The sequence below is a fragment of the Pseudophryne corroboree genome, chromosome 3 (assembly GCF_028390025.1).
Source record: "Pseudophryne corroboree isolate aPseCor3 chromosome 3, aPseCor3.hap2, whole genome shotgun sequence".
Taxonomy (NCBI): domain Eukaryota; kingdom Metazoa; phylum Chordata; class Amphibia; order Anura; family Myobatrachidae; genus Pseudophryne; species Pseudophryne corroboree.
The window spans coordinates 665528978-665553441 of record NC_086446.1 but is presented as its reverse complement, the minus strand read 5'-3'; positions in this window follow the sequence as shown (position 1 = coordinate 665553441).

Here is a 24464-nt window from a genome sequence, read left to right as displayed (position 1 = left end):
ACTATCTCTTTATCAACCAGTGTACAGTGCGGTAGTTCACGGCTGTGGCTACCTCTGTGTCGGCACACGGCAGGCAGTCCGTCCGACCAGAATTGTATTATTTATTATATACCTACCACCTAACCGTGGTTTTTTTTTCATTCTTTATACCGTCATAGTGTCATCCTAATTGTTACGAGTATACTACTATCTCTTTATCAACCAGTGTACAGTGCGGTAGTTCACGGCTGTGGCTACCTCTGTGTCGGCACACGGCAGGCAGTCCGTCCGACCAGAATTGTATTATTTATTATTATATACCTACCACCTAACCGTGGTTTTTTTTTCATTCTTTATACCGTCATAGTGTCATCCTAATTGTTACGAGTATACTACTATCTCTTTATCAACCAGTGTACAGTGCGGTAGTTCACGGCTGTGGCTACCTCTGTGTCGGCACACGGCAGGCAGTCCGTCCGACCAGAATTGTATTATTTATTATTATATACCTACCACCTAACCGTGGTTTTTTTTTCATTCTTTATACCGTCATAGTGTCATCCTAATTGTTACGAGTATACTACTATCTCTTTATCAACCAGTGTACAGTGCGGTAGTTCACGGCTGTGGCTACCTCTGTGTCGGCACACGGCAGGCAGTCCGTCCGACCAGAATTGTATTATTTATTATTATATACCTACCACCTAACCGTGGTTTTTTTTTCATTCTTTATACCGTCATAGTGTCATCCTAATTGTTACGAGTATACTACTATCTCTTTATCAACCAGTGTACAGTGCGGTAGTTCACGGCTGTGGCTACCTCTGTGTCGGCAGTCGGCAGGCAGTCCGTCCATCCATAATTGTATTATTATTATAATATATACCACCTAACCGTGGTTTTTTTTTCATTCTTTATACCGTCATAGTGTCATACTAGTTGTTACGAGTATACTACTATCTCTTTATCAACCAGTGTACAGTGCGGTAGTTCACGGCTGTGGCTACCTCTGTGTCGGCAGTCGGCAGGCAGTCCGTCCATCCATAATTGTATTATTATTATAATATATACCACCTAACTGTGGTTTTTTTTGCATTCTTTATACCGTCGTCATAGTGTCATACTAGTTGTTACGAGTATACTACTATCTCTTTATCAACCAGTGTACAGTGCGGTAGTTCACGGCTGTGGCTACCTCTGTGTCGGCAGTCGGCAGGCAGTCCGTCCATCCATAATTGTATTATTATTATAATATATACCACCTAACCGTGGTTTTTTTTTCATTCTTTATACCGTCGTCATAGTGTCATACTAGTTGTTACGAGTATACTACTATCTCTTTATCAACCAGTGTACAGTGCGGTAGTTCACGGCTGTGGCTACCTCTGGGTCGGCAGTCGGCAGGCAGTCCGTCCATCCATAATTGTATTATTATTATAATATATACCACCTAACCGTGGTTTTTTTTTCATTCTTTATACCGTCGTCATAGTGTCATACTAGTTGTTACGAGTATACTACTATCTCTTTATCAACCAGTGTACAGTGCGGTAGTTCACGGCTGTGGCTACCTCTGTGTCGGCAGTCGGCAGGCAGTCCGTCCATCCATAATTGTATTATTATTATAATATATACCACCTAACCGTGGTTTTTTTTTCATTCTTTATACCGTCGTCATAGTGTCATACTAGTTGTTACGAGTATACTACTATCTCTTTATCAACCAGTGTACAGTGCGGTAGTTCACGGCTGTGGCTACCTCTGTGTCGGCAGTCGGCAGGCAGTCCGTCCATCCATAATTGTATTATTATTATAATATATACCACCTAACCGTGGTTTTTTTATACCACCTAACCGTGGCAGTCCGTCCATAATTGTATACTAGTATCCAATCCATCCATCTCCATTGTTTACCTGAGGTGCCTTTTAGTTCTGCCTATAAAATATGGAGAACAAAAAAGTTGAGGTTCCAAAATTAGGGAAAGATCAAGATCCACTTCCACCTCGTGCTGAAGCTGCTGCCACTAGTCATGGCCGAGACGATGAAATGCCAGCAACGTCGTCTGCCAAGGCCGATGCCCAATGTCATAGTACAGAGCATGTCAAATCCAAAACACCAAATATCAGAAAAAAAAGGACTCCAAAACCTAAAATAAAATTGTCGGAGGAGAAGCGTAAACTTGCCAATATGCCATTTACCACACGGAGTGGCAAGGAACGGCTGAGGCCCTGGCCTATGTTCATGGCTAGTGGTTCAGCTTCACATGAGGATGGAAGCACTCAGCCTCTCGCTAGAAAACTGAAAAGACTCAAGCTGGCAAAAGCACCGCAAAGAACTGTGCGTTCTTTGAAATCCCAAATCCACAAGGAGAGTCCAATTGTGTCGTTTGCGATGCCTGACCTTCCCAACACTGGACGTGAAGAGCATGCGCCTTCCACTATTTGCATGCCCCCTGCAAGTGCTGGAAGGAGCACCCGCAGTCCAGTTCCTGATAGTCAGATTGAAGATGTCAGTGTTGAAGTACACCAGGATGAGGAGGATATGGGTGTTGCTGGCGCTGGGGAGGAAATTGACCAGGAGGATTCTGATGGTGAGGTGGTTTGTTTAAGTCAGGCACCCGGGGAGACACCTGTTGTCCGTGGGAGGAATATGGCCGTTGACATGCCAGGTGAAAATACCAAAAAAATCAGCTCTTCGGTGTGGAGGTATTTCACCAGAAATGCGGACAACAGGTGTCAAGCCGTGTGTTCCCTTTGTCAAGCTGTAATAAGTAGGGGTAAGGACGTTAACCACCTCGGAACATCCTCCCTTATACGTCACCTGCAGCGCATTCATAATAAGTCAGTGACAAGTTCAAAAACTTTGGGTGACAGCGGAAGCAGTCCACTGACCAGTAAATCCCTTCCTCTTGTAACCAAGCTCACGCAAACCACCCCACCAACTCCCTCAGTGTCAATTTCCTCCTTCCCCAGGAATGCCAATAGTCCTGCAGGCCATGTCACTGGCAAGTCTGACGAGTCCTCTCCTGCCTGGGATTCCTCCGATGCATCCTTGCGTGTAACGCCTACTGCTGCTGGCGCTGCTGTTGTTGCCGCTGGGAGTCGATGGTCATCCCAGAGGGGAAGTCGTAAGCCCACTTGTACTACTTCCAGTAAGCAATTGACTGTTCAACAGTCCTTTGCGAGGAAGATGAAATATCACAGCAGTCATCCTACTGCAAAGCGGATAACTGAGTCCTTGACAACTATGTTGGTGTTAGACGTGCGTCCGGTATCCGCCGTTAGTTCACAGGGAACTAGACAATTTATTGAGGCAGTGTGCCCCCGTTACCAAATACCATCTAGGTTCCACTTCTCTAGGCAGGCGATACCGAGAATGTACACGGACGTCAGAAAAAGACTCACCAGTCTCCTAAAAAATGCAGTTGTACCCAATGTCCACTTAACCACGGACATGTGGACAAGTGGAGCAGGGCAGGGTCAGGACTATATGACTGTGACAGCCCACTGGGTAGATGTATGGACTCCCGCCGCAAGAACAGCAGCGGCGGCACCAGTAGCAGCATCTCGCAAACGCCAACTCTTTCCTAGGCAGGCTACGCTTTGTATCACCGCTTTCCAGAATACGCACACAGCTGAAAACCTCTTACGGCAACTGAGGAAGATCATCGCGGAATGGCTTACCCCAATTGGACTCTCCTGTGGATTTGTGGCATCGGACAACGCCAGCAATATTGTGTGTGCATTAAATATGGGCAAATTCCAGCACGTCCCATGTTTTGCACATACCTTGAATTTGGTGGTGCAGAATTTTTTAAAAAACGACAGGGGCGTGCAAGAGATGCTGTCGGTGGCCAGAAAAATTGCGGGACACTTTCGGCGTACAGGCACCACGTACAGAAGACTGGAGCACCACCAAAAACTACTGAACCTGCCCTGCCATCATCTGAAGCAAGAAGTGGTAACGAGGTGGAATTCAACCCTCTATATGCTTCAGAGGTTGGAGGAGCAGCAAAAGGCCATTCAAGCCTATACAATTGAGCACGATATAGGAGATGGAATGCACCTGTCTCAAGTGCAGTGGAGAATGATTTCAACGTTGTGCAAGGTTCTGATGCCCTTTGAACTTGCCACACGTGAAGTCAGTTCAGACACTGCCAGCCTGAGTCAGGTCATTCCCCTCATCAGGCTTTTGCAGAAGAAGCTGGAGGCATTGAAGAAGGAGCTAACACGGAGCGATTCCGCTAGGCATGTGGGACTTGTGGATGCAGCCCTTAATTCGCTTAACAAGGATTCACGGGTGGTCAATCTGTTGAAATCAGAGCACTACATTTTGGCCACCGTGCTCGATCCTAGATTTAAAGCCTACCTTGGATCTCTCTTTCCGGCAGACACAGGTCTGCTGGGGTTGAAAGACCTGCTGGTGACAAAATTGTCAAGTCAAGCGGAACGCGACCTGTCAACATCTCCTCCTTCACATTCTCCCGCAACTGGGGGTGCGAGGAAAAGGCTCAGAATTCCGAGCCCACCCGCTGGCGGTGATGCAGGGCAGTCTGGAGCGACTGCTGATGCTGACATCTGGTCCGGACTGAAGGACCTGACAACGATTACGGACATGTCGTCTACTGTCACTGCATATGATTCTCTCAACATTGATAGAATGGTGGAGGATTATATGAGTGACCGCATCCAAGTAGGCACGTCACACAGTCCGTACTTATACTGGCAGGAAAAAGAGGCAATTTGGAGGCCCTTGCACAAACTGGCTTTATTCTACCTAAGTTGCCCTCCCACAAGTGTGTACTCCGAAAGAGTGTTTAGTGCCGCCGCTCACCTTGTCAGCAATCGGCGTACGAGGTTACATCCAGAAAATGTGGAGAAGATGATGTTCATTAAAATGAATTATAATCAATTCCTCCGCGGAGACATTGACCAGCAGCAATTGCCTCCACAAAGTACACAGGGAGCTGAGATGGTGGATTCCAGTGGGGACGAATTGATAATCTGTGAGGAGGGGGATGTACACGGTGATATATCGGAGGGTGAAGATGAGGTGGACATCTTGCCTCTGTAGAGCCAGTTTGTGCAAGGAGAGATTAATTGCTTCTTTTTTGGGGGGGGTCCAAACCAACCCGTCATATCAGTCACAGTCGTGTGGCAGACCCTGTCACTGAAATGATGGGTTGGTTAAAGTGTGCATGTCCTGTTTTGTTTATACAACATAAGGGTGGGTGGGAGGGCCCAAGGATAATTCCATCTTGCACCTCTTTTTTCTTTTCTTTTTCTTTGCATCATGTGCTGATTGGGGAGGGTTTTTTGGAAGGGACATCCTGCGTGACACTGCAGTGCCACTCCTAGATGGGCCCGGTGTTTGTGTCGGCCACTAGGGTCGCTAATCTTACTCACACAGCTACCTCATTGCGCCTCTTTTTTTCTTTGCGTCATGTGCTGTTTGGGGAGGGTTTTTTGGAAGGGACATCCTGCGTGACACTGCAGTGCCACTCCTAGATGTGCCCGGTGTTTGTGTCGGCCACTAGGGTCGCTAATCTTACTCACACAGTCAGCTACCTCATTGCGCCTCTTTTTTTCTTTGCGTCATGTGCTGTTTGGGGAGGGTTTTTTGGAAGGGCCATCCTGCGTGACACTGCAGTGCCACTCCTAGATGGGCCCGGTGTTTGTGTCGGCCACTAGGGTCGCTTATCTTACTCACACAGCGACCTCGGTGCAAATTTTAGGACTAAAAATAATATTGTGAGGTGTGATGTGTTCAGAATAGGCTGAAAATGAGTGTAAATTATGTTTTTTGAGGTTAATAATACTTTGGGATCAAAATTACCCCCAAATTCTATGATTTAAGCTGTTTTTTAGGGTTTTTTTAAAAAAACACCCGAATCCAAAACACACCCGAATCCGACAAAAAAAATTCGGTGAGGTTTTGCCAAAACGCGGTCGAACCCAAAACACGGCCGCGGAACCGAACCCAAAACCAAAACACAAAACCCGAAAAATTTCCGGCGCTCATCTCTAGTTTTACCGCATTTTCAAATGTACTAACCCCCGGCTGCCCGCTTAACAAAGCAGAAGGTATCGCCACCTTTTTATGGTGATACCCTATAGAAACCTGAGGGCTTCTTACCACATCCCGCCGCCTCTGCCGCCCCGAGCCGCTCATGCCGACCCCCTGGCATACCTGTGTACAGACAACCTGTGGTCCCAGAACCCAAACTCCTCCTCCCCCAGCAAAACAGCCGGAGGTCCTTCCGGTTGCAGGGAGGTAGAAGAGGAGCCCGGGGCTGACTGCTGACATCACCTCCCGGGGCTGGGAGGTGACAGAGACCCCTGGGAGGTGACTGAGACTTCCCGCACACCTTCTGTCAGGTATCACGTGGGGGCTCTGTCAACGCATTGCGACGTTAATCACATATGTTAGTACATATGCGATTAGCATCGCTGCAGTGGGCAACGAGGGATGGTGATGTATTTTAATTCATCCCGTCCCATGGAGAGAGAAAGAGTCATGGAGAGAGAGTGAGACATGTAGAGAGAGACATGGGGAAGAGAGAGAGACATGGACAGAGAGAGACATGGGGAGAGCGACATGGGGGAGAGAGACATGGACAGAGAGAGACATGGGGGAGAGCGACATGAGGGGAGAGAAATGGAACTATATTTATGAATGAATGCTGGACACTGTTATTACACTTGGCACACATGGAGCACAGCTACTATAAGCAAAGAATGATTAATTGTATAGTTCATAGAAAGCAACAACCCTGACGGAATACGTACGCCTTTACCGGTGGACGGGATGCTGCCTGTCATTATCCCAACAGCGGCATCCCACCCGCCAGAATGCCGGCAGCGGGGCGAGCACTGAGAGTACCATTGCGGGCTCGCTGCACACATCACAATTGGGAATAGCCCTGTTGCGCCGGGATTCCGGCTGTCGGTATTGTCAGTATTTCAGCATCGGTATCCTGAACGCTGGGATCCTGACAGCCAGCATTTTACCTGCAACCCACCTTGATGCCTTCTGTGTTTGCATTGCTCATTCATGAAACTTTTACTGGGAATCTACAGAGCTTGTTAGATGTGTTGTAACCAGGGCCGGATTAACAATGGGGCGGGTGGAGCTGCAGCTCCAGGCCCCCCATGAAAATAGGCCCAGATGGTGCTGGTAGACATTGGTGACAAGAAAAAAAAAATTTCTGTCACTACTGTCAGTGGCCGTCCGAATCCCCGCCCTCTATCTCCCTCACCCTTCCACCCCACCTAGTGTCCGACTACACATACACTTCATAGTGCGGCGCAGCTGAATGGCCTCCCTGCGCTTCTGTGCAGATGCACTGCAGTGCAATACTAGGAGGCTGGCCGCGCCACTCACGTCATGTCTCCTCCCACTGCTCCTCTCAGACGCTGCCGTAGCTGAAAGCGCGAGATCCAAACGACGGGGACCCGCTGCTGCCCGCTCCTCTGATGGGGACCCGCCGCTGATGGTTACCCGCTTCTGCCGTCGCCTCTGATGCGGAGCCGCTGCTGATGGTTACCCGCTGCTGCTGTCGCCTCTGATGCGGACCCGCTGCCGCCACCGATGGGGACCCGCTACTATCAAAGGTGCAAAGTGCTGCCTGCACAGTGAAGGGATGCCTGGTCACATGTTAACAAAGTGCCACCTGTTCGGGGGTTAGGGGATGCCTGTCTCAACCCTTTCACTGTGCCCCCCCCCTTGTTTCTTTTCTCTGTCTCTCTGTCTCTCTCTCTCTCTCTCTCTCCCTTCTCTGTGTGTGGGTCTCCCCCTTCTCTCTCTCTGGGCGGGATGTACTATAAGACATCGCCGCCCCTCGCCACCTACTGCAGCGATACTAATCGCATATGTACTAACATATGCGATTAGTATTGCAATGCGGTATAGGTGGCGCAATGATTTCGGCGGGGGTCAGTGGGGGTCTCCGTCACCTCCCAGAATCGGGAGGTGACATGTGCAGGGAGTCCCCGGGCTTCTCCTCCTCCCCCTGCAGCCGGAAGGAGACAAGGCTGTGATGCGGGGGAGAAGGAGGAGGGGGGAGGACCAGCAGCAGCTCAGGTATGCCGGGGGGAAGGGGGGGTTGTCGTGAGCGGGGCAGAGCGACGGCGGGATCCAGCGGTGGCGGTAAGAATCCCATAGGCTTCTATAGGGTATCGCCATAAAAAGATGGCGATACCCTATGGGGCGAAAACGCAGCGGTTGGGAGTTAGTACATATGAAAATGCGGTAAAACGGGGGTTTAACCGCATTTTCCCTTTAGTAAATCCCGCCCTCTGTCTTTCTCTCTGTGGGTCCCCCCTTCTCTCTGTCTCTGGGTCTCCACCTTCTCTCTTTCTCTCTCTCTCTCTCTCTCTCTCTCTCTGTGGGTCTCATTTTCTCCCTATCTCTGTGGGTCTCCCCCTTTTCTCTCTCTCTGGGTCTCCCCTTTTCTCTCTCTCTCTGGGTCCCCCTATTCTCTCTCGCTCTCTCTCTCGCTCTCTCTGTGGATCTCCCCCTTTTCTCTCTTTTCTTTGGGTCTCCCCCTTTTCTCTCTTTCTGGGTCTCCCCCTTTTCTCTCTCTCCGTGGATGTCCCCCTTCTCTCTCTCTCTCTCTCTCTGTGGGTCTCCCTCTTCTCTCTCTCTGTCTCCCCCTTTCTCACCTTCTCTGTGTCTGCACCCTTCTCTCTGTGTGTCTCCCCACTTTACTGTGTCTCACTTCTACTCTCCCTCTCTCTGTTCCTTCACTCTCTCATGGTCCCCCCTTCTCTCTCTATCTGTCTCCCCCTTCTTTCACTCTCTCCATGTGTCCCACTTCTCTCTCTCTCTCTGTGTCTCCCCTTCTCTCTCGCTCTCTGTGTCTCCCCCTTCTCTCTCTCCCTCTCTCTCTCTCTCTCTGTCCTCTTACTCTGTCCCCCCTTCTCTCTCTATCTGTCTCCTCCTTCTTTCACTCTCTCTCTTTTTGTCTCCCCCTTCTCTCTCTCTGTGTCTCCCCCTTCTCTCTCTCTCTCTGTCTCCCCCTTCTCTCTCTCTCTGTCTCCCCCTTCTCTCTCTCTCTGTCTCCTCTTCTCTCTCTCTGTCTCTCCCTTCTCTCTCTCTCTGTCTCTCCCTTCTCTCTCGCTCTCTGTCTCCCCCTTCTCTCTCGCTCTCTTTGTCCCCTTACTCTGCCCCCCCTTCTCTCTCTATCTGTCTCTCTCTGTGGCTCCCCCTTCTCTCTCTGTCTCCCCCTTCTCTCTCTCTGTCTCCCCCTTCTCTCTCTTTCCCCCTCTCTCTCTCTCTGTGTCTCCCCCTTCTCTCTCTCTCCCTGTGTCTCCCCCCTCTCTCTCCCCCCTCTCTCTCTCTGTCTCCCCCCCTCTCTCTCTCTCTGTCTCCCCCTTCTCTCTCTCTGCCTCCCCCTTCTCTCTCTCTCTCTCTGTGTCTCCCCCTTCTCTCTCTCTCTCTCTCTCTGTCCCCCCCCCCTCTCTCTCTCTCTGTGTCTCCCCCTTTTCTCTCTATCTCTCCCTTCTCTCTCTCTCTCCCTTCTCTCTCTCTGTGTCCTCCCCTTCTCTATCCCCCCTTCTCTCTGTCTCTCTCCCTTCTCTCTCTCTCTCTCTCTCTCTCTCTCTCTCTGTCTCCCCTTCTCTCTATATATCTCCCCCTTCTCTCTTTCTCTCCCTTTTCTCTCTCTCTGTCTCTCCCTTCTCTCTCTCTCTCTCTATGTCTCCCCTTCTCTCTCTTTCTGTGTCCCCCCTTCTCTCTCTCTCTCTCTCTCTCTCTCTCCCTTCTCTCTCTCCATGTCTCCCCCTTCTCTCTCTCTCTGTGTCTCCCTATTCTCTCTCTGTGTCTCCCTATTCTCTCTCTCTGTCTCCCTATTCTCTCTCTCTGTCTCCCCATTCTCTCTCTGTCTCTCACACTCTGTTTCCCCCTTCACTTATCACCCCTTTCCCCCTTTCTATCTTTACCACTTCTCCCCCCTCTCTCTATCTCCCACTTTTCCCTCTCCCATGTCTCCCCCTTCTCTCTCTCTCCCTCTCTCTGTCACTCTCTTCTCCCTCACCCCCTCTCTGTATCTTCCCCCTTCTCTCTCTCTCTTTGTGTCCCCCTAATCTCTCTCTCCTCTCTCCCTCTGTGGCTCCTTCCATTCTCTCTCCCCCTTTCTCTCTCTACCCCCCTCTTTCTCTGTCTCCCCTTTCTCTCCCTGTCTCCCCACTTCTCTCTCTCTCTCTCTCTATATATATATATATATATATATATATCCCCCCTTCTCGCTCTATCTTTGTGTATCCCCTTCTCTCTCTCCCCTCTGTCTCCCATCAACCCTTTCTCCCCCTTTCTATCTCTACCACTTCTCCCCCTCTCTCTGTCTCCCGCTTTTCCCTATCCTCTGTGTCTCACCCTTCTCTCTCTCCCCCTATTTTCTTTCTCTCTGTTTCCCCCTTCTCTCTCTGGCTGTATCTTCCCCTTCTCTCTCTCTCTCTCTCTCTCTCTCTCTCTCTCTCTCTCTCCATATGTCTCCCTTCTTTCTCTCTCTGTCTCCCCACTTCTGTCTCCTCTCCTCTCTCTCTCTCTGTCTCCTCTTTCTCTCTGTGTATCTCTCCATTCTCCCTCTGTGTCTCCTCCTTCTCTCTGTCACCCCCTATTTCTCTCTGTCTCCCCTTTGTCTCCCTCCCCCTTTCTCTCTCCTCTCTCTTTCTCTCACCCACCCCCTCTCTGTCTCCCTGTTCTCCCTCTGTCTATCTCTCTCGCTGTATCTCCCCTTTCTTTCTCTCTCTGCCTACACCTTCTCTCTTTGTGTCTCCACCTTCACTCTTTCTGTGTGTCTCTCTATGTACCTACCCCCTTTCTCTCTACCACGTCTCCCCCCTCTCTCTCACCATATCGCTAGTCATGCCACCACAGCACTGGTCACACCCTTGTGGGGGCACACAGTAGGCCCTTCAGCAATTTCAGCTCCAGGCCCATGTGGACCTTAATCTGGCACTGGTTGTAACTACACACAAAACTGCCTCCTGCTTCTGCTTGCTGACTGGATAGATGAATGTAGCAGTAGAAACAGCTTCTGTGCACTGCTGTACAATACACATATATAGCTCATTAGTCCTGTTCCTGTTATCATGAACTACTCGGAGTTGATCTAGTGTGGTAACTAGGTCGACAGTGACTAGGTTGATACCTGACATAGGTCGATGCGGTCATTAGGTCGACATGGGAAAGGTTGACATTGAAAAAGGTCGACATGAGGTTTTTTGTTTTTTTTTTGCTGTTGTTTTCTTCGTAAATTGACCGGGAACCCCAATTGGTGCACCGTGTCCCCTTGCCATGTTTCGGGCAAGGTGCCTCGCTCCACTACCGCTGCGCTCGGCACAGATTACTATTCCCAATCGTAGTCCATGTGGATCGTAAAGTATGAAATAATTTAAAAAATGGAAAACATTTTTTGAAAAACCCATGTCGACTTTTTCATGTGTCGACCTTTGCCACGGCAACCCAGTGACCATGTCGTCCTAATGCATGTCGGCCAATAGTGGTCAACCTAATGAGTGTCGACCTAAAGACCGGATACTGAGCTACAGTACTATGCTGTGATTTATTATCTGCGGGAAGGATTAATGAACTCAATGAGCTCATGTTTATACATGTAATCTAATAGCGGATACTTCACAGGGATCAGCTGTAACTGTGGTAATAGTGACAATGGAGTAACCGAATACATCATTGTTATATATTGCAGTGATTACATTTTTATACTTGATATTTTTGTCTTATTATCTGTATATGTATTATGTATCTGTATTATATTATCTGTTCTGCCTGTGAGTTTAAATTCACAATTGTTGCTCTAGTGGGTGTATTTACTAAGCAGGAGCTTTTCAAGTGGCTTTTGCTGCGGGATTTAAAAGGTCTATAATAATAAATTCCTAGTAATAAATGTTTTTTCCATTTAATTGGACCTTTTAAATACAACAACCAGAACCACCGATAAGTGGTGTCTTATATAACCACAAGGTGTGTTAGTTTGGATCAACACAATATGAATGTATGAAAGAGTGAACTCAATAAACCTGTATTTTTTCCATTGTGTAACTATGAGATATATCAGCAATAGCAACATTACCTCGTATCTGTTTATTTAGTTAAGGTCAAGTGTATAATGTGTATTGCCAACCAAAACAATGTAGCACAAAGTAAGCACACAGGTCATGAGGTTTCTGTCTCACCCGATACCATTACATCACTGTAAAATGTAAGCCTGTGTGAGAATGCACTTACCTCAGAAGCACAGAGTACTGGACACATGATGATGAGTTGTGTAAAATAACACTGTTATATACTTAGGGCTCATGCTGATTTGACCTGAATTCAATTTAAGTGGTATTTTAGTACAGGTTGAGTCTCCCTTATCCAAAATGCTTGGGACCAGAGGTATTTTGGATATGGGATTTTTCCGTATTTTGGAATAAATGCATACCATAATGAGATATCATGGTGATGGGACCTAAGTCTAAGCACAGAATGTATTTATATTACGTATGCACCTTATACACACACAGCCTGAAGGTCATTTTAGCCAATATTTTGTATAACTTTGTGCATTGAACAAAGTGTGTCTACATTCACACAATTCATTTATGTTTCATATAGACCTTATACACACAGCCTGAAGTCATTTAATACAATATTTTTAATAACTTTCTTTATTAAACAAAGTTTGTGTACATTGAGCCATCAAAAAACAAAGGTTTCTCTATCTCACTCTCACTCAAAAAAGTCCGTATTTCGGAATATTCCGTATTTCGGAATATTTGGATATGGGATACTCAACCTGTATCTGAATATAATCAAAGTGGGCATCTCATTTAGGGCTTCAACTAGCATTAGCATATAGATGCAGGAGCAACTACGGTGATAGACACTAAATGGGTTGCAGTGCCAGGTGACTCAGCCCGCTTGAACAAACACTTACTGTACTTTTTATGTGGATGGAAGCGTAGATATTGGTGGTGCACATCTGCTGAGGAAAAGGCGCATCGATTACATCTGCATCCAGTTACACATGAGCTCCTTACTGAACTACCCCATAAAAAATACAAAAAACAGAAACACTACTTGTACAGCGCCTCACTAATAAATGAATTGAATCTAATAGACAACAATTGTAAACTGCTGAGACACCGCGCTTGTCGTGACCACTATGTGAGGAATGGATGGACAGACTAAAACAACAGAAATGGCTGCGCTGTGTATCGGCAGTTATATGAAAAGAGAGCAAACGTGTGATAAACAGATGTTATAATTTAATATAGAAAATACGAATAAAAATTGACATTAAAACAATACTAACACACCTATATCTGACTCAGGTGATTATTGGCTAATTAAGCCATGAGAGAGTTCATATTCCACAGTTCAAGAGGAAAAGAGATTGAATATCGTGCAATTCCAAATAATTATCTCATAGACGTCACCGTGTAAATGGTTGTGAGCAGGGGTTAAAGTGAGCCGGAATGGGGCGGAACTGCGTTCCGTCAGTTCCACCAGGAGACGGAACGCAGTTCCGCCTCCCCCCGGCTCACCTAACCCGATGTCCCGGGCGGCGCTGCAGGGAGATGCCGGGCGCCCGCTGAGATCGCGTTACCAGCGGGCGCCCGTCTCCCTCTCCGCAGCGGCAGCCGGAGCTCAGTACTGAGCTCCGGCTTCCGGCTCTGTCAGTGCGCGCTATGGGAGAGACGTCATGACGTCTCTCCCATAGTGCCGAGGAGCGGGCGGCGAGAGAGGACTGCGGCGGGAGCAGGGCTTGGTAAGTATGGTGCTCCCCCCCCCCCCCTCCCTCCTATATGTGTACCACTAGCGGCGTTTCTACTGGGGGCTAGTTACTGGGGGGCTTTTACTACTGGGGGGCTTTACTACTGGGGCAAACTACAGAGGGGCAAAACTACTGGGGGGATTTACTACTGGGGCAAACTACAGAGGGGCAAACTACTGGGGGGCTTTAGTACTGGGGGCAAACTACTGGGGGGCTTTACTGCTGGGGCAAACTACAAGGGGCAAACTACTGGGGGCATTACTACAAGGGGGCAAGCTACAAAGGGGCAAACTACTGGCAGCATTACTACTGGGGGCTAAACTACAAGGGGGCATAATTACAGGAGCTAAACTACTGGGGGTATAACTACAAGGGGGCAAACTACTGGGGACATTACTAACTTTGGCAAACTACAGGGGCTAAACAACTGGGGGCACAACTGCAGGGGGCATTACCACTGGGGGATAAACTACATGGGGCAAACTACATGAGGGCAAAACTAGTGGGGGCATTACCACTCAGAGGCTAAACTAAAGGGGGGGGGAGTAAATTGCTGGGGTCATAACTGCAGGGGCATTACCAGTATGGGCATGACTACTGGGGCTAAACTACAGGGGCTAAACGACTATGGGCAATACTACACAGGGGCATTACCATTAAGGGCATTACTGATGGGGTGCACAGCTAATGAGGGCATTGTAAAGGGGGCACTACTGTTGGGGTCATTGCATAAGGGGCACTACTACTGTGGGCATTGTATAAGGGGTGCTACTGCTGGGGGCATTACTGTATGGGCCGACAAAGAAGCTGCGTTCCCGGTCCGCCCTCCGTCGCTCCACCCCTACCATCGCCGCCGCACTGGAAGCCCAGGTTCCAGACTCCCAGCTGCAGCGGATCTGGGACAAGGCCGGCTTTATTATCCCTGCCGCTGCATCGAGCTCCTGTGACCGCGGCGCTACTAGTTCAAATCTGTCGCTGATTGGCTGCCGGTCCGCAGCAGTTTTGAAATATTAGCGCCGTGGTCACAGGAGCTCGATGCGGCGGCAGGGATAATAAAGCCAGCCTGGTTCCAGATCCACTGCAGCCGCCCTCAGCCTCTTCTGCCGCCCCGCCCTCGGACCTCTGCGCACCCACAGTCTCCTCCTCCGCACTATCTCCGAGGCCCACAGCCTCCTCCACGTCACGCCTACCACATCCTACTCATCCACAGCACCGCAGACCACCGCCGCTGCTAAACAGGTAATCTAACCTGCTGCCTTTCTCTCTCCCTAGTCCCTACTGTATTCCCTTGCTGTCACTTTCCATGTCCCTGCTGTCACTTTCCATGTCCCTGCTGTCACTCTCCCTGTCACTCTATAATGTGAATTTCGGCTCATACCGTGTGCTATAATGTGAATTTCGGCTCATACCGTGTTCTATAATGTGAATTTCGGCTCATACTGTGTGGTGTAATATGAATGTGGCTCATACTGTGTGGTATAAATGTGAATTTCGGCTCATATCGTGTGCTATAATGTGAATTTCGGCTCATACTGTGTGGTGTAATGTGAATTTGGCTCATACTGTGTGGTGTAATGTGAATTTGGCTCATACTATGTGGTGTAATATGAATGTGGCTCATACTGTGTGGTATAAATGTGAATTTCGGCTCATACTGTGAGGTATAATGTGAAAGGGGTCCTACTATTGTGGTGCATAATGTGTATAAGGGGTATATGGTGGGGTAAACTACACTGAAGGGCACGCCCCCTTTTGCGTGGCCACGCCCCCTTGTCAGGAGTGTGCGCACCTTCGGCGCGCACATAATTGCTCCCTTCACTTTTCCATACCCCCACTTCAAAATTTCCACTTGGGTACTACTACTGTGGGCATTATTACTATTGTGTGACCACGCCCCTTTCTTTTTGAGGTCACCCCCCCTTTTTTGCTGCGCGCGCCGTAGGCGCGCGCAATACCTTTATTACATGGGCACCGTGGGGAGGGGGGTGAGTTCCACCACCTCTCTAGGACCACTTTAAGCACTGGTTGTGAGCATATAATACCTCTTCCGAATGGGCTGGTGTAGAGTAGCCGAGTGTCCCCGGCTAAACAGTCCTGCGTTGCCCAGTGTACTGCACAGCGGAGAGGGAATCTGGATGCTGCCTGTTGATAGACACTCGCCTCCTGCAGCGGTAAAAGTTGTTCCACGGTTGTCACCTAATTGCAGCGGTGAAGTAAGCAGCAGTCTGCTAAGACGGTGAGCCGGTCAGTGTTGGTAATGGCGAGACCGGTATGGATTGCACGAGAGTGTATCACCTGGACCAGGTGTGCATAGGGGTGGAGTCCTGACGCGTTTCGTCACGATTACGTGACTTTATCAAAGGTGTGGCCCTACCTCCAGACTAGTCAGTATTTAAAGCCAAAACGGCTGATAGCCAACAGATGTCAGTAATTAAGACAATACATTATAAACACGTTCGCTCTCATAATAAAACAATAATAAAACAAAATATAAAGAAATATTAAAAAAATATTAAAAATATATATACATGGCAGAAATTACTTGTGTCCTATAATTAGATATCTAGATAGATAATAATATAATGTGCCTAAGCATTTATACAAAAGATGCTAATAATTAAATGAACAGCCAGCCACCAGGTTATCTGCACCATATCTATATCAGGTGTTCCTGCACTATTCATACTGGGAGATCACATAATACTGAGCGGAAAGACAATAACTGTGTATCTTAGTAGATCAACAGAATTTAGATAGGTCTATAATTGTCTGGCACTTTATCACTATCAAAGGATCAGTCGAACCACATTGTAAACAAAAATAAATAAAATAAAATGAAATTCTATATAGTTAATATACGCCGACGTGGCCGCCATAGATTCGAACTCAGGTCCAGACAAAAATACTATTCAGAGACCTAACCTGATGCGCCACTGATCCTGCTATATGTATTAAGGCCATACTATAGCATATGATTACAAAAGGTCAGGTATTATCTAATACATTTTGAAGAACCTGACATAAATATGATTGGATTTATGTGCATGATGAGGACAAGTAAAGGAAGGGGGAAAGAAGGGGAACGGTGACCATTCATCAGACACCAGACATTAAATAACATTTGAGACGGGTAATCCTCAAAAGGCCATTGTGAGTAGTTATAATACAAAAGACTGAAACTATCTTACAAATAAAAATATGTATATAAAGCAAATGTTTAATCTATTTCCATACAGCGCTCCACCACTCTAAGATTTGGTCTGATCAGATTCATAATTAGAATTAATAAGGAAATGAAAAGCTGTATATAACTGGCAAACACCAGTGTGGTCATCGTGGATTCGAACTTGAACCTAACGGTAGCCTTATTCAATATCCCGACCTGATACGTTACTGATCCCACTCGATATGAAGGGACCACAATATAGCCAATAATAATAAGATATCTTAGAGCTTGTCTTAAAGCTTATCTTCGAGCACTTGGAGTGCCTACAGTGGATAAGATTATATTCACATCAAGAAAAACTAAGTGTACAGATGATTCACAGCGGGGTAATCACAAATGTGTGTTGGGGCTAATGGAGGAGAAAGAGATGAATACACAAATGGATCTGCGAGGAAGTAAATAGGCATATATCATTAGCCCATTATTATCAGAGATCGAATTCAATACATTCGTTTAGACCCTCCGGCATTAGGGTGCTCAGTTTATGGATCCAATAGTTCTCCCTCAAACATAGCTTTCTGTATCTGTCTCCTTCACGTATTGTTGGTGTAATTGTTTCAATACCAATTAGTTTAATATCCTCTGGATTTTTTTGATGTTTATCTGAATGGTGTCTAGAGACACTATGAAACACAAATCCTTTTTGAATATTGTGTCTATGTTCAAGAAATCTGGTTCTGAGTGTCCGTGTCGTCCTTCCCACATAAATAAAGCTACATTTGCAGATCAGTAAATATATTACAAAGGAACTGTTGCAATTGATATGTGAACGAATCTCCACCTATGAGAAATTGGGAGTATTAAAAACTTTCACATTATTTAAGATGTATGAACTAGTGATGCATTGCTTGGCCCCACATCTAAAGCACCCGATAATTTTGGGGAGCCATTGAACCTTTTCAGCGAAGGTGATATTGCTCTCCATTTTTCTTTTGTCTACAAATAGACTTGGTGCAAGGAATTGTTGCAAATTATTCGATTTTTTTTAAATGACTGACGGTGTGTCTTTCAACTCAGTTTTAAGAACCTGATCTGTCAAAAGAATAGAGTAATTATTATATATGATATTCTTAATCTTTGACAAGGAACTGTTAAATTGTGATATGACATGCGGTTGATCTGATTCAAATTTGTGAGAATGAGTTTTGTGTACTAATAAATCTTTCCTGTCTAAATTGTTAGCCCTTTCACAGGCTGATCTAATCAAGGTTTCAGGATATCCTCGAATCTGAAACGAGGTTGAAATCTCATCTGCTTGTAATTGATAGTCTGATGTATCACTGCAATTGCGTTTAATACGTCTTATTTGTCCAAAAGGAATATTATTGAGCCATGGCTTGTAATGGGAACTATCATAGTGTATGAAATTAAGAGTATCAACCTCTTTACGAAAAGTTTTGGTTGAAATTTTACCATCAACTATGCTAAGTGAGATATCGAGAAAAGAGATAGAAGTGTTGCTAGAAACACCCGTGAACCGCAAGTTGAAATCATTAGCATTCAATTGGGTGATAAAATCAGTGGAGAGGGAGATATCACCATCAAAAATAAAGAACATATCATCTATGTAACGGCCATAGTAGACGAGGTCTGTGCCAAAGCTCCGCCCCCACACATGGTGGTCCTCAAAGGCTCCCATATATAGGTTGGCGAAGCTAGGCGTGAACCTCATCCCCATGGCCGTCCCAAGTATTTGTAAATAATATTTCTTATCAAAAACAAAAGAATTGTGTGATAAAATGAAGGAAATTGAGTCCACTATAAATTGCTGTAATTCAGGCTCAATATGATTAATCCTGGCAAGGTGATCTGCTATGGTAGACAGACCCTTCTGGTGTGGAATGTTGGAATAGAGCGCTTGTACATCACAAGTCATGAAAAAGAAAGAGCTCTGCCAGTTGATATTTGAAATGGCATTCAAAAAAGTGGTGGTGTCTTTAATATGTGAACGTAAAGATGATGCGAGTGGCTGTAAAAAGAAATCCACAAAATGTGATAAATTAAAAGTGAGGGACCCAACACCAGAAATAATAGGGCGACCGGGGGGTGCAGTGAGTGATTTGTGGATCTTAGGTAAATGATAATACGTGGGAGTGATGGGGTGTGCAGGAATAAAATACCTGTGTTCCTCTTTAGTTATAACACCTTTATCCAGTGCTTCCTTTATTAGAACAGTCAAGGATCTAAGATAATTCCTTGAGGGATTGTTAGATAATTTAGTGTATGTGTTACCATCATCAAGTTGTCTGTGAGCTTCTAATAAATAATCATCTGTGTTCTGTATAACAATGCCCCCCCCCCCCCCCCCCGTGTCAGCCGGCTTAATGACAAGAGAGGGGTCGCTGGCCAATCTCTGCAGAGCTAATCTCTCTTGGACTGTGAGGTTCTGTCTGTATTTGAATCTTTTGTGTTCCTTCTGACATAGAGCATTCAGATCATCAAGGGTTTTCTTATAGAAAATATCTATAGGGGGACTTCTGTGATGCAAAGGAAAAAAGGATGATTTGTTCCTAAATTTGGAAAGACGTTCATTTGAGTAGTCCTGACTAAAGATAGGGACAGTTGAGTCAGTGGGATGATTTTCTAGGAGGAGAGATTCCAGTGTTTCTAAACTAGTTTGGTCCTGATCATCTAATATGATGGGAAAACCATCTATTTTCCGTTGGGCCAGCTTTTTAGTAGCAAAATATCTTTTGCGTGTTAATGTTCGAATATACATGTTCAATTCAATGAATAGATTAAAAAAAGCAGGGGGTTTGGAGAGGGCAAATTTAAGGCCTTTCGCTAAAAGTCGTGTTTCTGAATCTCCAATAGTTACAGAGGATAAATTGAAAATGTTGGTGGTACTCATGGTCTTAAGTCTCGCTTTTTTTCTCTGTAGCCTGTGACCTCCTCTACATCCTCTATGGTTTCTTCTCTGGCTCTTTTTGGTGATTCGGGTCTGAGTACTTCGTAACGATTGGGCATGTGATATGGAGGTCTGTATTTGAAGGTCCCCTGTTCCTTCTCTAAAAAATTATCGGAGTGGATACCTGTGGATCCAGTTTTGGTGGGGGAATTATTGTGTGAGAAGACTTTGGGTCTAACCACTGGATCAGCTGACATGGCTGTCTGTGTGGGATAATGTTCATAGACCTGTTTATGGGCTTGTGGTGAATTGGAGTCCCCATCCATAGGATGCTTCTGATATCTACTTACTGATTTCTTATAGTTGCTGTTAGTTCTCTTAGGTCTCCGATTGGATATACTCCTAGATCTGCCCCTATTGGTGGTATAACGTTGTTTGTTATAATTGCGTACTTTATTTAGACTATAATCCTCTGTATCTCTATTGAATTTTCTATTTTTGCCATCTATGACTTCTTTTTCAAATATTTGTATTTTATGATTTAATTTTAAGTCATTATGTTTGAATTGAGGATGGCCAGAGAATATGCTAAGTTTCTTTTTGGTCTCCTCTATTTCTTGGGCTAGTGATGTAACTTTTTCCCTACGGTAATTAACTAACAGCTCCATTAATGACCAATTCCTCAAAGGTAGAGATTCGTTCACATATCAATTGCAACAGTTCCTTTGTAATATATTTACTAATCTGCAAATGTAGCTTAATTTATGTGGGAAGGACGACACGGAAACTCAGAACTGTCACTGACCTGGGTTGGGGATGTTGTGAACTCGGGGGTGCTTCCGATGGTCGGGAAAAGGAACCACAGGTAGGTCGGAGCAGGGATGGTCGGATATAGGATTTCCTCATACAAGACTCTAACAGTTAGGTTTGGTAAAAGAATGCTGAGGAACTTTATTAAGGGAAAGGAGCAATACAGCGGCACATGAAAGAACGTGAACTTGTAGGCAATGTCAAAAAGTTACTGAAGAATTCATGAGCAATAATGAAGGACACTGAAGAATTGTGAGCAATGTTTAAAGACACTGATGAATGAAGAACTTGTGAGCGATGGTGAATGACACTGAAGAATTGGTGAGCGGAGTTTAAGGACACCGATGAATGAAGAACTTGTGAGCGATGATAAATGACATTGAAGAATTGGTGAGCGGAGTTTAAGGACACTGATGAATGAAGAACTTGTGAGCGATGATAAATGACATTGAACGCTGGAAGCACTAAGGTTGGTTTGGTCAACAGGCCTTGCTGAATCCAGGGAGCGCTAGCAACTGCACTGCAGAGGAACACACTAGTTGCTCGGATCACTGGAGACTGTGCTGCAGGAAGGCACCCTGAATGCTAAGTGCACAGAAGTGAGCAATAATGAAGGACACTGAAGAATTTGTGAGCGATGTTTAAAGACACTGATGAATGAAGAACTTGTGAGCGATGGTAAATGACACTGAAGAATTGTGAGCAATGTTTAAAGACACTGATGAATGAAGAACTTGTGAGCGATGGTGAATGACACTGAAGAATTGGTGAGCGGTGTTTAAAGACACTGATGAATGAAAACTTGTGAGCGATGGTGAATGACACTGAAGAATTGGTGAGCGGTGTTTAAGAACACTGATGAATGAAGAACTTGTGAGCGATGGTGAATGACACTGAAGAATTGGTGAGCGGAGTTTAAGGACACTGATGAATGAAGAACTTGTGAGCGATGATAAATGACACTGAACGCTGGAAGCACTAAGGTTGGTTCGGCCCGCAGGCCTTGCTGAATCCAGGGAGCACTAGCAACTGCACTGCAGAGGAATACACTAGTTGCTCGGATCACTGGAGACTGTGCTGCAGGAAGGCACCTTGAATGCTAAGTGCACAGGAGTATAGCTGCTGGAAAACACACTGCGTACGGGAGCTCTGGCATCCACTTCAGAAAAGAGACGATACTCAGGCACCGAGGCTCTGCCCGGCGTCTGACGTTGAATCTCCCGCCTCCGCTGGATTGGCGGAACAGTCTGATGACGTCACCTGCTCCCCGCCCACGTGATGCCGGGTGTCATGGCAGCGCCCCTGCCCCGGAGAACCGCCGGGAACCGCGCCAGCCAGACGCCGAAGCCCGTGGACCACCGAAGGTGGAGGCCGCAACACAGACCAGCAAGCACGCAGGGGTAAGCGCGGCGAATGCCGCCTCTGGCATGTGACAGTACCCCCTCCTCCAGGAGTGGCCCCCGGACACTTCCCAGGTTTTGTTGGATGTCTGGAATGGAAGATCCGCACAGTCGGGGAGCCATAACTTCCGTAGCCTTGACCAAGCTCCTCTCCTTGGGGCCAAAACCTTTCCACTCCACCAAATACTGTAGATTCTTGTGAAGATCACGAGAGTCAAGAATAGCTTTGATTTCAAAGTCCGTTCCAGCTTCAGTCTCTGCAGAGGTTGACCTCGGGTACTTTGAATGGAACCGGTTTAGAATAAGGGAGCGAAGGAGAGAGACATGGAAGGAATTTGGTATCCGGAGATGGGAAGGCAATCCCAATTTGCAGACAACCGGGTTCAGGACTTGTAACACGGGATAAGGACCAATAAACCTCGGAGCGAACTTCATAGTGGGCACCCTTAACCGAAGATTGCGGGTAGGGAGCCATACCCTGTCACTAACCTTATATTGGGGAGCTGCTCGTCGCTTCCTGTCCGCAAAGAACTTATAACGGCTGGAGACTCTCTTGAGGTTAGCATGGACTCGACTCCAAATTTGACTGAAGTGCCGGAGAGTAGAGGCTGCAGCAGGAACATCCTCCGGAGGACAAATGGGTAATTCTGGAACTTGGGGATGGAATCCATAATTAATGAAAAATGGGGACTCACCGGTCGAAGAGTGGTACAGATGATTATGGGCAAACTCGGCCCATGGCAACAGTTCCACCCAATCATCTTGCGAGGGAGAGAGGTAAACACGGAGAAAAGTCTCTAGATCTTGATTGACGCGTTCAGTTTGCCCATTGGTTTGTGGATGGTAAGCGGATGAAAACTTGAGTTTTATTTGTAAGGCTGTACAAAGGGCTTTCCAGAATATTTCAGGGAACTGTACCCCCCGATCAGAGACGATTTCCTGTGGTAACCCGTGCAGGTGGAAATGTTCCCGGAAAAATAACAAAACCAACTTGGGAGCTGATGGTAACCCGGTCAAAGGTACAAAATGTGCCATCTTAGAGAAACGGTCAATAATTACCCAGACGGTATTGTGACCCTTGGAGAGAGGCAATTCAGTGACAAAGTCCATAGAGATATGGGTCCAAGGCCTCTTAGGAATGGACAGTGGATGCAACAACCCCGCAGGAGGCAAATGAAGAATTTTGTGCTGAGCACACTGAGGACACGAGTTGACATAACTTTGAATATCCTTCTTCATAGTGTCCCACCAGTAAGATCTTCGTAGAAACTCCCACATCTTTTGAACTCCAGGATGACCGGAAAACTTGGAAATATGAGCCCACTGCAACAACCTTGGTCGGAATTTAGCTGGCACAGACATTCTCCCAGGAGGAGGACACAGAGCGGTGGGAGCTGCTAAAATAGAAACTGGACTGAGAATCAAAGCCTTTCCAACGGGGTTCTCCTCATCTGAAGCCGTCAAGGAGCGAGATAAAGCATCAGCTTTGGTGTTAAGCATCCCGGACCCCGGTATTTAATGACAAACGAGAATCGAGTGAAAAAGAGCGCCCATCTAGCTTGACGGGGATTCAAGCACTGGGCTGTCTTGAGATACAGCAAGTTCTTGTGGTCGGTATAAATCGTAATTAGGTGTTCAGCACCTTCCAATAGATATCTCCATTCTTCCAGGGCAGATTTTATTGCCAAGAGTTCCTGATCTCCGATGGTGTAGTTTCGTTCAGCAGGAGAGAACTTGCGAGAATGGAAACCACATGGATGCAACTTCCCGTCAGAGGAGTACTGTGAGAGCACGGCACCGATGCCGACCGAGGAAGCATCGACCTCCAAGAAGAATGATTTTGAAAAATTCGGTTGCTGGAGTACCGGAGCGGACATAAAGGCTGCTTTCAACTGGGCGAAAGCTGCTACAGCTTCAGAAGACCAGTGACTTGGGTCAGACCCCTTTTTGGTTAGAGCAGTAATAGGTGCCACAATGGTAGAGAATCCCTTTATGAATTTCCGGTAGTAATTCGCAAAACCCAGAAATCTTTGTACCGCTTTCAAAGAAAGAGGCTGAGTCCAGTCCCGAATAGCAGTGAGTTTTTCCGGGTCCATGCGAAGCTCCGTACCTGAGATGACGTAACCAAGAAATGGAATTGAAGGAACCTCAAAGGTACATTTGGAGATCTTACCGTAGAGATGATTCCTTCGTAGACGAAGAAGTACCTCCTTAACCTGAATTCTATGCTCCGTGAGATACTTAGAAAATATCAGAATGTCATCCAAGTATACCACTACACTTAGGTATAACATATCTCGGAAGATTTCATTCACAAAACCTTGGAAGACGGCAGGGGCATTACTGAGCCCAAAGGGCATTACCAGATATTCGTAATGCCCATCTCTGGTATTGAAGGCCGTCTTCCATTCGTCCCC